General features: G+C 57.6%; 1 long non-coding RNA gene across 3 annotated transcripts; it reads left to right on the top strand.

Annotated features, from left to right (window-relative positions):
• The first annotated feature begins 807 nt into the window (after window positions 1-807).
• On the top strand, window positions 808-8,664 carry LOC134473726 (uncharacterized). Of its 3 annotated transcripts, none has more exons than XR_010044141.1 (5): window positions 808-1,784; window positions 1,870-2,002; window positions 2,646-3,685; window positions 4,079-4,174; window positions 4,421-8,664. It is a non-coding gene; the product is annotated as an uncharacterized LOC134473726 (long non-coding RNA). The 3 variants fall into 3 exon arrangements; XR_010044140.1 differs by having other exon boundaries at window positions 4,079-5,260; window positions 5,501-8,664; XR_010044139.1 differs by having other exon boundaries at window positions 4,079-8,664.
• Window positions 8,665-9,865: the final 1,201 nt, after the last annotated feature.

The raw sequence follows: 9,865 nt of genomic DNA, 5'->3' as shown, positions 1-9,865 counted from the left end.
GTGGCAGGATGGTTCCACTTGGGGTGGCCCAGGGTGCTGGGTGGTCACTAACTTGCTGAGTGACCTTGGGCAGTCGCTGTGCTGTCATCTCTAAAAGGTGGCTTCTTCTCCCCATGTGTCAAGCAAAATACACCAGGCACAGACGCCTGCGCTTTGAGCTCTCTGTGGCCTCTCGCTCCTGTTGGTCTGATGGGCGTGTCACCCTGATTTCCAAGGGAAGGAGGTGATTCCCCAAATGGTATGGTGGACCTCATTTTCCTCCTGTGCCCACCAAGGCAGGGCAAACAGCTTCCACGTGTGTGGCTCACGGCAGGAAGAAGCTCGACCACATAAATTCGTGATTTGAGAAGAACCAGGTGTAAGCGGCATTTTATTAGGCAAGTGCTCTGCTGCAAAGCTGGGAGGGCAGCAGAAGTGAAGAAACTGCCCCCCGGGGGGAGTTTACCTTCTACTAGAGGATAATGGGCAATAAACAAACACAGAACTAAAACATACAGCGAGGAGGGCCAGGAGCGTGTACAGCCGTCAGTCTCAGTGTGCGGTGCAGGGTGTCTCAGAGACAGGAAGCAGAGGTTTACAAAGGTGTGGGCAGCAGTGGGCTGTGTGAGGGGCCTGTGTGTTCAGTGAAAAAGACCTGCCAGGGCCTTGAAGGCCGAGCTTGCGCACAGCCACCCAGGATGGGGAGGGCGCCTGGCCCGGCCGGGGCAGCTGCAGCGGGGATGCGGCGGGGGCTGCAGTCTCGGGGCGGGCAGGCGTGGACCCGACCTGAGCTGGCCAGCCTCGTGGCTTCTTTCGCTGTGCCTGAACAGAAGGCGCTTCTGAAAGGCTTTCACCCTCAGCCTCTGCTCTTCCCTCCGGTCGGCCCCAAGTAGGGGGACTGAGGCACAGAACTGTTCTCTAGCTCTGGCTGCAAGGCGACACTGTTCCTGTGTCCTCCGAGGCCACCGCCCCTCCCTGCCGCCAGTGTCATCTGACAAGGAGCTGTCTGGGGGAAACATCAAGACAGGAAGTTTGCATTTGGGTGGTGGACCATGGGAAGGCAGAGGTAGGTGATCCTGTTTCCCCGGGGTCATTCTAGGACCCTCCAGGACAAGCCCAGTCCCTGTGAGCCTCTGAGTGGTTGGGGAATGAGTAGGTCTGTGGTTTGGAGTGGGGTTGACAATCTTCTGGTGCCTCAGTTTCCCTACCAGGCTGCTTTACGTTTATCTTAGGATCATCACGGCTATAGGAGAGCCTGGCCACAGGGCTCCAGGGTGAAACACTGCCTGGGAGGGCGGCCGTGGTGGCTGGGCCTGCTGAAGGCGGCCTGGCCGTTACTCACCAGGCCTGATGGGCTTTTATGCTCCCAGTGGTGACATTTTTGCTGCGATTGCTAAAAGAAAGTAGCCTGCCTCCCTGGTCATTTTTTACCTTTTCCTCATAAATGAAAAGGCAGGACATGTGCCAGGAGGACTGCAGCTGGGACATCACTTCCACCGGGCCCCAGAGCTCCGGGTAGATGAGAGATGGGGTCTGGGGTGCTTCCAACCCGCCTCCACCCTCTCGTGTATACTCTTGTCCTGTCCCAAGCCCAGTGCCAGCCCCTTCCTGCCAAGGTCCTCTCCATCTGGCTTCCTTCACTACCGCCTTCCTTCCCTCTCCCTGTGAGGTCCCCTCCCCAATTCCCGGGCCTCTCCCCATTTTGCAGATGAACAGACAGAGACCCAGGCAGATGGAGGAGCCACCTCACTCCTCTTTCTGAGCGGCATGGCTCCAGGACCTGGCTCCTAACAGGGACACCCCAGGTGCTCCATGTGCAGTAGCTGCTGTCATGTCCTCTGTGGTGGGGGTGCTGACGGGGCCCCTCCAATTGAGGTTTCTGTGTCACAGTTTCCTAGTGTGCCCTCACCCCGGCCAGACCAAAGCCCGACTCTGGACCAGTGGCACTGGGACCCGATTAGGAAGGCAGAATCAGGGTTCATGCAGGTGGAATCTGACTGGACACTTTATCGACACCCCAGAGGTTTGTGGGCATTAGAATTTCTGGGGGATGGGTGACACACTGAGCTCCAGCCGCCCCATGGCCACAGGATTGGAGCTGGGTGCTCACAGCTGCCAGAGCGATTCTCCTGCCTCTTCTGCACCAGGGAAGGGATGTCAGGGTCCCAGCCCGGGCTGCCTGGCACAGGGTGGTGGTGGCAGATACAGGGTCAGCAATGTCTGGAGACCATGACCTGGCATGTGCGGGCTGGCTGGGCCACCTCTTTCCAGAGTGTACGTTCCCAGGGCAGCTCTGACCTGGCACTGGGCCCCTGTGCAGGACTGGGCACATCTGAGCTCATGCTGGAGGCAGAGGCAGGAGGGGTCAGAGCCAGGAGCCTCCTGCAGTGCTCCCCAGTGCAGCTGCCTCAGGCTTCCCTGGGTGGGGAGGGACACTGGTCCCATGAGACCCACGGGACAGCGGCGCCTTGAGGCATGGGTGTCTTCTAAGCAGACCCTGTATCTGACAGGTGGGAAGAAATAGGTCCTTTCCCTCCAGGGGGAGGACCCTGGGTAAGGTGGCACAGCTGTCTCTGGCAGGCCAGTAATGGCAGGTGGCCCCCACCAAAGCATGCACCAGGCCGAGCGTCGCAGGATCACATGCTGTCTCCTTCCTCTCGACACAGTGCAGATTGCTGACAGCCACAAAGCTGTGTGCCGTGAGACAAGGGTCTGGTCCCCTGCCCAGGGATGGTGGACCTCTGGTGAAGACGGAAGCGGGCAGAACCGGGGGCCTTGCAGCTGTCCCCTGCGTTTCCCACCCTTTAACCCTGGCGCCCTGTGGCCAAGCTCACCTGTATCCATGATAATCCTAAGATGAACGTACAGCAGCTTGGCAGGGAAACTGAGGCACCGGAAGATTCTCAACCCCACTCCTATACCTTCCCCTTGGAAGCCACCTACTACATCGCAGAAAGCCCAAGGCCCTGAGGGGGCCGCATGCACAGGGCCGAGCCAGCTGCAGGGTGACCCATGCTGCAGGTGGCTGTACCCCCTCCAGGGAGGCCCCCAATGTCCTGTGGAATCGAAAGGAGCCCCATGCCTGGGTCCTGTCCAGATCTGCAGATTCATGAGCCAAAGAGAGAACTGTTCATTTTACGGTCCCAAGGACTGGGCAGGGCTTGTCACGAAGCAGCAGCTGATCCCTGAGACACGTGCTGGCCACTGCCTGTGAGCGGATCTCCGTGCTCCATCTGGTAAACAGAACCTCGCTCCCAGCACCACTGCCTCCACCTCTTCCTGCTCTGCCTTGCTGCCTGTCCCGCTGAACCAACCCTCAGACCGAACCTGCCAACCTGCTGCCTATTCACTCAGTGTGGGGGCCGGACTCCCTCCTGTGGCCCAGAAAGCCCCTGAACGGGCTGCTCACCTCCCTGCCCTTCCCCCTCCCCCGGCGCCCGCCCTGCCCTTCCTGTAAGCGGTGGCCGCCCCAAGTCCACCTCTCCCCAGGGCTTTTGCACTTGCTGCTAACAGCACAGAGCCCGCAGACACCTCCCGCTGCACCGGGCCTGCTCCACCCTCCCTGTGCTCCGTGAAGCAGTGTTTCCAGCCCTCCCATCCTTCTCCGGCTGCGTTTTCTCTGTGGCTCCCAGCATTGCTGTCATTCCATGCTTGACCCTAACCAGAGCCCGGAAGTGACACCTCTGTCACTCTACCACGCCAGAAGGTAGAGTCCTCGGGAGGAGAGAGTTTTGCCCATGTGCAGCACCGCTGCGTCCCCAGGACCCAGCTCCGTGTGTGGGCCTACACCGGTGCTCAGCCCACGTTTGTGCAGGGATGAGTGAGGAGGGTCAGCCTGGGCCCCAGGGAAACTGCTGGCCTCTCCTCCTCCTGCAGCCCTTGCTGTGGAGGGTGAGGAGGGGCACAGGACCTCCTGCCTGGTGTGGGGACACTGCTCACGCCCTGCCCAGTGTCCTGCTCTGGTAGCCTGCCTGCTCAGTAGGGATCCGCGCTCAGCCAAGCCCCCGGGGAGCAGAGAGGCTGCCTGGGTGCAGAGTCCCGGGAGGCCAGCCTGGGCCCCCGCCCCCCTCCAATGCCAAGTTTTCTTCTCAAACCCCAGGCTTCTCAGCTCTGCCTGCTTCAGCGCAGGCCCAGAATGCTCTGGAGGCCCAAAAGGTGGTGTGGCCACCGGGCTGAGGTCTTCTGCGCCCTGGAGGTAAGGTCTGCCCCAGTCTCCAAAAATAGCGGGAGCAGGCTCTGCCCTGCCTCTGCCTGTGCGAGGACAGGGCGGGGGCAGGGCAGACTCAGAGCCCAGCCGGGAAGGCAGAGGCAGGGGTGTGTGGCGAGTGGTTTGGCCTTGGCGCATGCGTACAAAAATACTGCTGAGTTTGGAAGAATCTGGCACATGGTTACCCCAAGGGAAAACGCTGCCGATTAAACCTGCTGTGCTCTGGGCTGCCAGGCAGGCCGCACACAGGACTGGGGAGCAGACACAGGCGTCCATGCTGTGCTGTGGCTTACACCTTCCCGGCCGAGGAAATGCAAGGTTTTCTTCGGATCCAGAGGCCTTGGGCCCCTGCTCTTGGCAGGGCAGGGTGACAGTAGATGGTGATGGTGACAGTGTCACAGAGGTAAGCAGGAGGGTATCCTGTGACAGACACAGAAAGCAATCTGTGCCCAGGGAGCCTGCTGAGTAACAAAGCCACCAGCCCACCCACTGTTGTCAGCTCGGAGTGAGACAGGTGACCTGGGTCCCGCTGTCTGACTCATGGTGCATCAACAGGTGGGGCCTGTCCAGACCCCGACCTGGTGACTCAGTTCCCTGGGCTCGGAGTCCGTCCCAGGTCCAGGTGGAGGGTGGGGGGGGGCTCATGCCCTGATTTTCTGGGGAGCAAGAGGAAAGACCCCAAACCTGGAGTTGCAGAGATCCGTCCAAAATGAGGTGGTATGGGCAGATGGGTGAGGAGCGGGGCCCAGGAATACCCAAGAGAGGCAGGTTCAACCATGCTAGGAGGGCCTTGGGGGAGACCTGCTTTGGAAGGCACTGGGGAGACCACAGTGGACCCCAAATTCCCTCCTCAGGATGCAGATCGTTCTCCAGCTGTGGGGACACTGCAGCTGACAGCTAGCTCCAATCCGAACCCCTCCTCCCTGTAGATGGTCTTGGCTGAAATCACCTCCTCTTTCAAGGTCTCCCGTTGTCTTGGTCTGGAGTTGGGGCCTGAAGAGATGTGCTCTGTTCCCAGCTCCTTGCCCTCTCTCTGGCTTTTTCCAGTTCTCTCCACTTCCTGGCTGCCATGAGGTAAACGGCTTTCCTAGGTATTTGACGTAGTGATAAAATCTAACACACCTGCTCTCTGGAGCAGCTGGCATCCATGACCAGTAGATGCATGAGGGTAGAGGATGGTCCCCTGTCCCCAGGTAGGACAGCCTGTAGGGGCCATCTCTGGGCACAGTCTCCCCACCCTTGGGTGGCCACAGGGCTGTGGCTGCTTTCCTGCTCAGCTTCTCCCTCTGCCCCACGTTCCTCCTTCACCCACAGGGGCTGTGCCCAGGAGTTTTCCCCAGAAGCCCTGCACACCGATCTCCAGCTCAGGGTCCACTTTGCAGGAACCTGCCTTGCCCTGGAGGCCAACTACAAAACAAGGGAGCAAGTGGCTGCTGGGATACCAGTAGAGTCCTGCTCCACCCCCTGGAGAGTCCTCCCCCTCCTGTGGGTACCCTGGACTCAAGGGGCTCGCCTAGGAGTATCCTCTGGCAGCTGGACTGTGCCAAGGGCAGGGGCACAGGTGCAGCACAGGCAGGGGCTCAGGAACTTTCAACAGATGACTCAGCCACCAGAGGCCAGCACACCCTAACCCCTGACCCCTAACCCCTGCCCACATGCAGATTCCAGCCTATTTGAGCACCATGTAAAGCACAGGCCCCGTGTGCCTGTGTAGCCTGTGTATGATTGTGTGGACACAAATGCATGTGCCCACGTACACGTTTGTGCGTGGAAGGAGGAGACAGCTCCTGCTTCTCATCCCAGCGCTTAGGCCTGGGATTCTGGGGATGCATGGATTAGTTCGTGCTTGCAGGTGTGAGTGTGTATGTACAGGGCTGTAGCACATTTAGAAGTGTGCCCGTATGTGTCCACTCGCCGAGGATGCCCAGGCTCTGCAGCACGACTCCCCTAAGCTGTCTGGAGGTGCCCCCTTCTGCTCAGCCTCCTCAGGAAGCCCTTCCAGGGGAAGCTGATGCCAGCTCCCTGCCACCCTTCTTGTTCTTGCCAAAACATGGAATTAATTTCTTTTGCTGTCCAAATCAGAACTCATAGGCCTGGTTACTACAGTTTCCGGTGCCTTCACATGGCATCCCCTCATCGCCTGGGGAGGTCCCCAAGCACAGAAGCCGCCTCTTCCGTCAGCCCAGGATCTCCCTGAAGATGGAGGTGGAGCCTCTAATTTTCTTGCCCATACATGCAGATGAGGAGAGCGGAGAGCCAAGGACACGCTCCCAGCTCAGGCTCAGACCCTTTCCAGGGGCTGGGTGTCCAGGGCCTCGGGTTCTGAGCTTGTTTTTGAGAGGGGCTTGGAGAAACTGGTGCTGTCTGTGGCCCCGGGGCTCCTCTGTAACGTGAGGGGCCACAGAAGGCCCTGGGGCTCCCGCCTGCCCTGCCCTGTGCTCAGCTCCGCTCCCTAGGTCCCCTGTACCCACTCCCTGGTTCCCTGTGACTATGGCCCACCTGCCCATCCCCATTTCAAGCTGGCCGCTGACCTGGCCACGTGGCAGGAATGAGGAGGTCAGCAGGCCGCCTGTCCTGGGTTATTACATTGAATAAGCCGACAAAAGCCATCAGAAGATACATCGTTTAATAGGAGATTAAAAACCAACAAGAGCGGCCAGGGTTTTGACCTGGACTCCTGCGTTTTTAATTTAATTTCTTTTGCAGCTCAGATCAGAACATTGTAAAACGACAAAAGTAGCTGTGTTTGCTCAAGGGTTTTAGCACTAATTGATTTGGCTGGAGTTGTCCCTTAAGCCGCCTCTTCTCAGCCTTCTGAGCCTGTGTGGGAAGAGGAGGAGGTGGAGTGGGGAGCTGCCAGCCCCTCCCACAGGTCAGCAGGCCCCCTGCCCCTGCCCCTGCCCCTGCTCCTGCTGTGAGCTGGCGCACACCTGTGATCCCAGCATGCTGGGAGGCCCACGTGAGCCACTGAGTGCCTTAATGAGGCCCCATTCCAACATAAAAGATACACAAGGGCAAGGGTTGCAGACCAGTGTGGAGGCTGTGGAAGCAACTCTCCTTTAACCCCCCAAAGTAGGATTAGGTACAAAATAAAAGAAGGTAGGAGCTAGAATGTGGGGGGCGACCCTCCTGGCCGGGCAGGTTTCTGGCCAGGCCACGCCTCCACAGCGCCTGGTCTTTGCAGCCCTGCAGGTCAGAGCTGCAGAGCCTTGGGCCGAGTGGGAGGCCTGCTTGCCACGACCCCTCCCTAGGCCCCGGTGGCTCTGGGGTCCTCGTGCCTACACGGGGACAAGTAGGACAGAGCGGCTCTCCTCGAGCTTCGGTTGGAAATCCCAGGTGCCTCGTGGACTTTTTGTTGCTGCTAACCAGACGCTGCACAACGGGTGGGACACGGAAAGGTGATATGCTCACGGATCTGCTCCAGGGTCAAAGGGCCACGGGTGCTGATGGCTTCTGTATGCTGACTGTCCTCACGCGGGCTGTTTTCTCAGAGGTGGCACAGGCATCCCGTGGCAAGGGCCCGGTGCGTGTGATCATGCGAGTGCATGCACGTGTGTGTGTCCTGGTCTCTCCCTTTTTACAAAGTCCCAGCATTTAGTCACAGGTGCTCCACCCTAACGACCTGGTCTAATCCCTGCCACCTTCTGGAGACCCCGCCCGGAACACATAATCCATTCAGTTTTCTCCCCCAAAACTGCTCACCGTGTAGATAAAACTCCAACAGGCTTTCAGCACCCACAAACTAGAGTCTGACCGGAGCCAGAGAAGGACTCTGATTGGCCTTTCTTGGGTCACGTGCCTGAGCCCGGCCCAATCGCTGCTGCCTGCGAGGCGGGATCTCTGCCCAGAGCTGCTGGCTGCGGGCGAACAGAGGGTGAGGGTGTTTGGCAGGGTGCTGCCCGGTGTTTCCAGACCAAGAGGACAGGCCGCCTCCCAAACGGTGCCCTCCGTCACTGCAAAGAAGAAACTAAAAGCTCTTATGACACAGTTGAAGCCCGTCTTGGTGGTGCCTGCCTACAAGGCTGAGGCAGGATGTCATTTGGGTTGTTTTAAAATAACAAACTAGCCAAAGGACTGGGGGTGTAGCTGAGTGCAGAGCCCTAGCGTTTTAATGCCCTTGTGACAAAACAAAACACCCTAAAAAGCAAAACAAGCCCCAAACCCCAGAGCTGACACATCCTACCTGCTGGAAAAGTGTCCAGGGGACGTGGAGGACGCAGAGCCCCCTCCCACCCCTGCCATTAGGGCCAGCAACACCCCATGAAGAGGAGACACAGCTGCTGCTCCCCCTGTGCAAGTCCCTAGGGATGGACTCAGCCCTGTCCTAGAAAGACAGTGAGAAGCGTGGCGTCTTTTTATTTTTTATTTTTATTTTTGGTACCGCAGATCGAACTCACGACCTCCTGCTTGTCAGGCAGGTGCTTGTGCCCCTGAGCTAAATCCCCGCCCCCCAAGTGTGGCATCTTCAAGTCCAAAAATATTGTTCCTCATCTCGGCATTTATGAGCCAGCAGAAGGGAGTGCACAGGACTGGAATTCCTGGCGGCAGTTAAAATTAATGAGCTGGAGGCGCGCTCGCCGAGATGGAGTGAACGCGTGGACACGTCGGCCGAGTGAAAGCCAAGCGGCGGCCTCGCACTGCGTATTGAAATGTAGCAGCCGCATTTCTGCGCTGCCCGCAGATGCTCGCAGGGGGAGCGGATATTTAAAAGCACGCAGGGGAATAATACTGGCGGGCTGGAGAGGGAACAGCACGGGGGATGTCACACAGGGTTTCAACGGGATGTGTAATGTTTGGTTTCCTTAAAAATAATCTAAAGCAAAAGACTTTTAAAGTGGAGATATTCTGCTGGTAGGAAACCCATGAATTTATGTACATGTGTGTATGTATGCATTTTTAACGTCCTGCTTCTCCTTACCATTTTATAATGAGCCCGAAAACATGGTTTGTAGTGATTGCATAGTTTCTCCTGTAAAGATGCCCTATAGTTAACGAATGCCTGTCCTGAAATGCCATGTCTGTGCTGTTTCTATTTTTCTTTTCCTCACTACAGCGACTGTTCTTGTACAGGTTATATTTTCTTAGAGCAGAAAGCTGGGATTCGTGGGTCAAAGATTTGACCTGTTTTCCATGAGTGAAGGATAGCAGTCAAGCAATTCAAGCTGGGTTAAGGAAGAAGGGAGATGTGTTAGCTTATGTTGGGCAGACCCACTAGGGAAGGCTGCCTTCAAGGGTGACCCAGTGTCCTCAGGGATCTCCTTAGTCCTCTGTCCCTCTCTACCCCTCCTTCGGAGACTTGAGCTCACCCTCTCCACATGGCACAAGATGGCTCCAAGTGCTCCAGCACTCACCATCCATATTCATTTCCTGGGGCTGCCATAGTAAATACTATGGTAACAAGTTTTGTGGCCTCAACCGACAGAAATGCATTCTCTCAGCGTTTTGGGGGCCAGAAGGCTACCATCCAGGTGCAGCAGGGCTTGGCTCCCTCTGGACACTCTGGGGGAGAATCCTTTCTTGCCTCTCTCAGGTCCTGCTGACATACAGTATTTCTTGGCTTGTGGTGGCTTTTGTCTGTGCTTGGTTTGCATGTTGCCTGTTCCGTGGGTGTCTCTCTGATTAGGGTACATACAGCCTGCTGAAATAAACCAGTGTAAATTTATCCTTTTAAGACCCTGT

Source organism: Cavia porcellus, unplaced genomic scaffold (assembly GCF_034190915.1).
Source record: "Cavia porcellus strain 051 isolate PalLab524CR breed Dunkin Hartley unplaced genomic scaffold, mCavPor4.1 scaffold_28, whole genome shotgun sequence".
In the NCBI taxonomy this organism is placed as follows: domain Eukaryota; kingdom Metazoa; phylum Chordata; class Mammalia; order Rodentia; family Caviidae; genus Cavia; species Cavia porcellus.
This window is presented reverse-complemented; position numbering and strand designations above follow the sequence as displayed.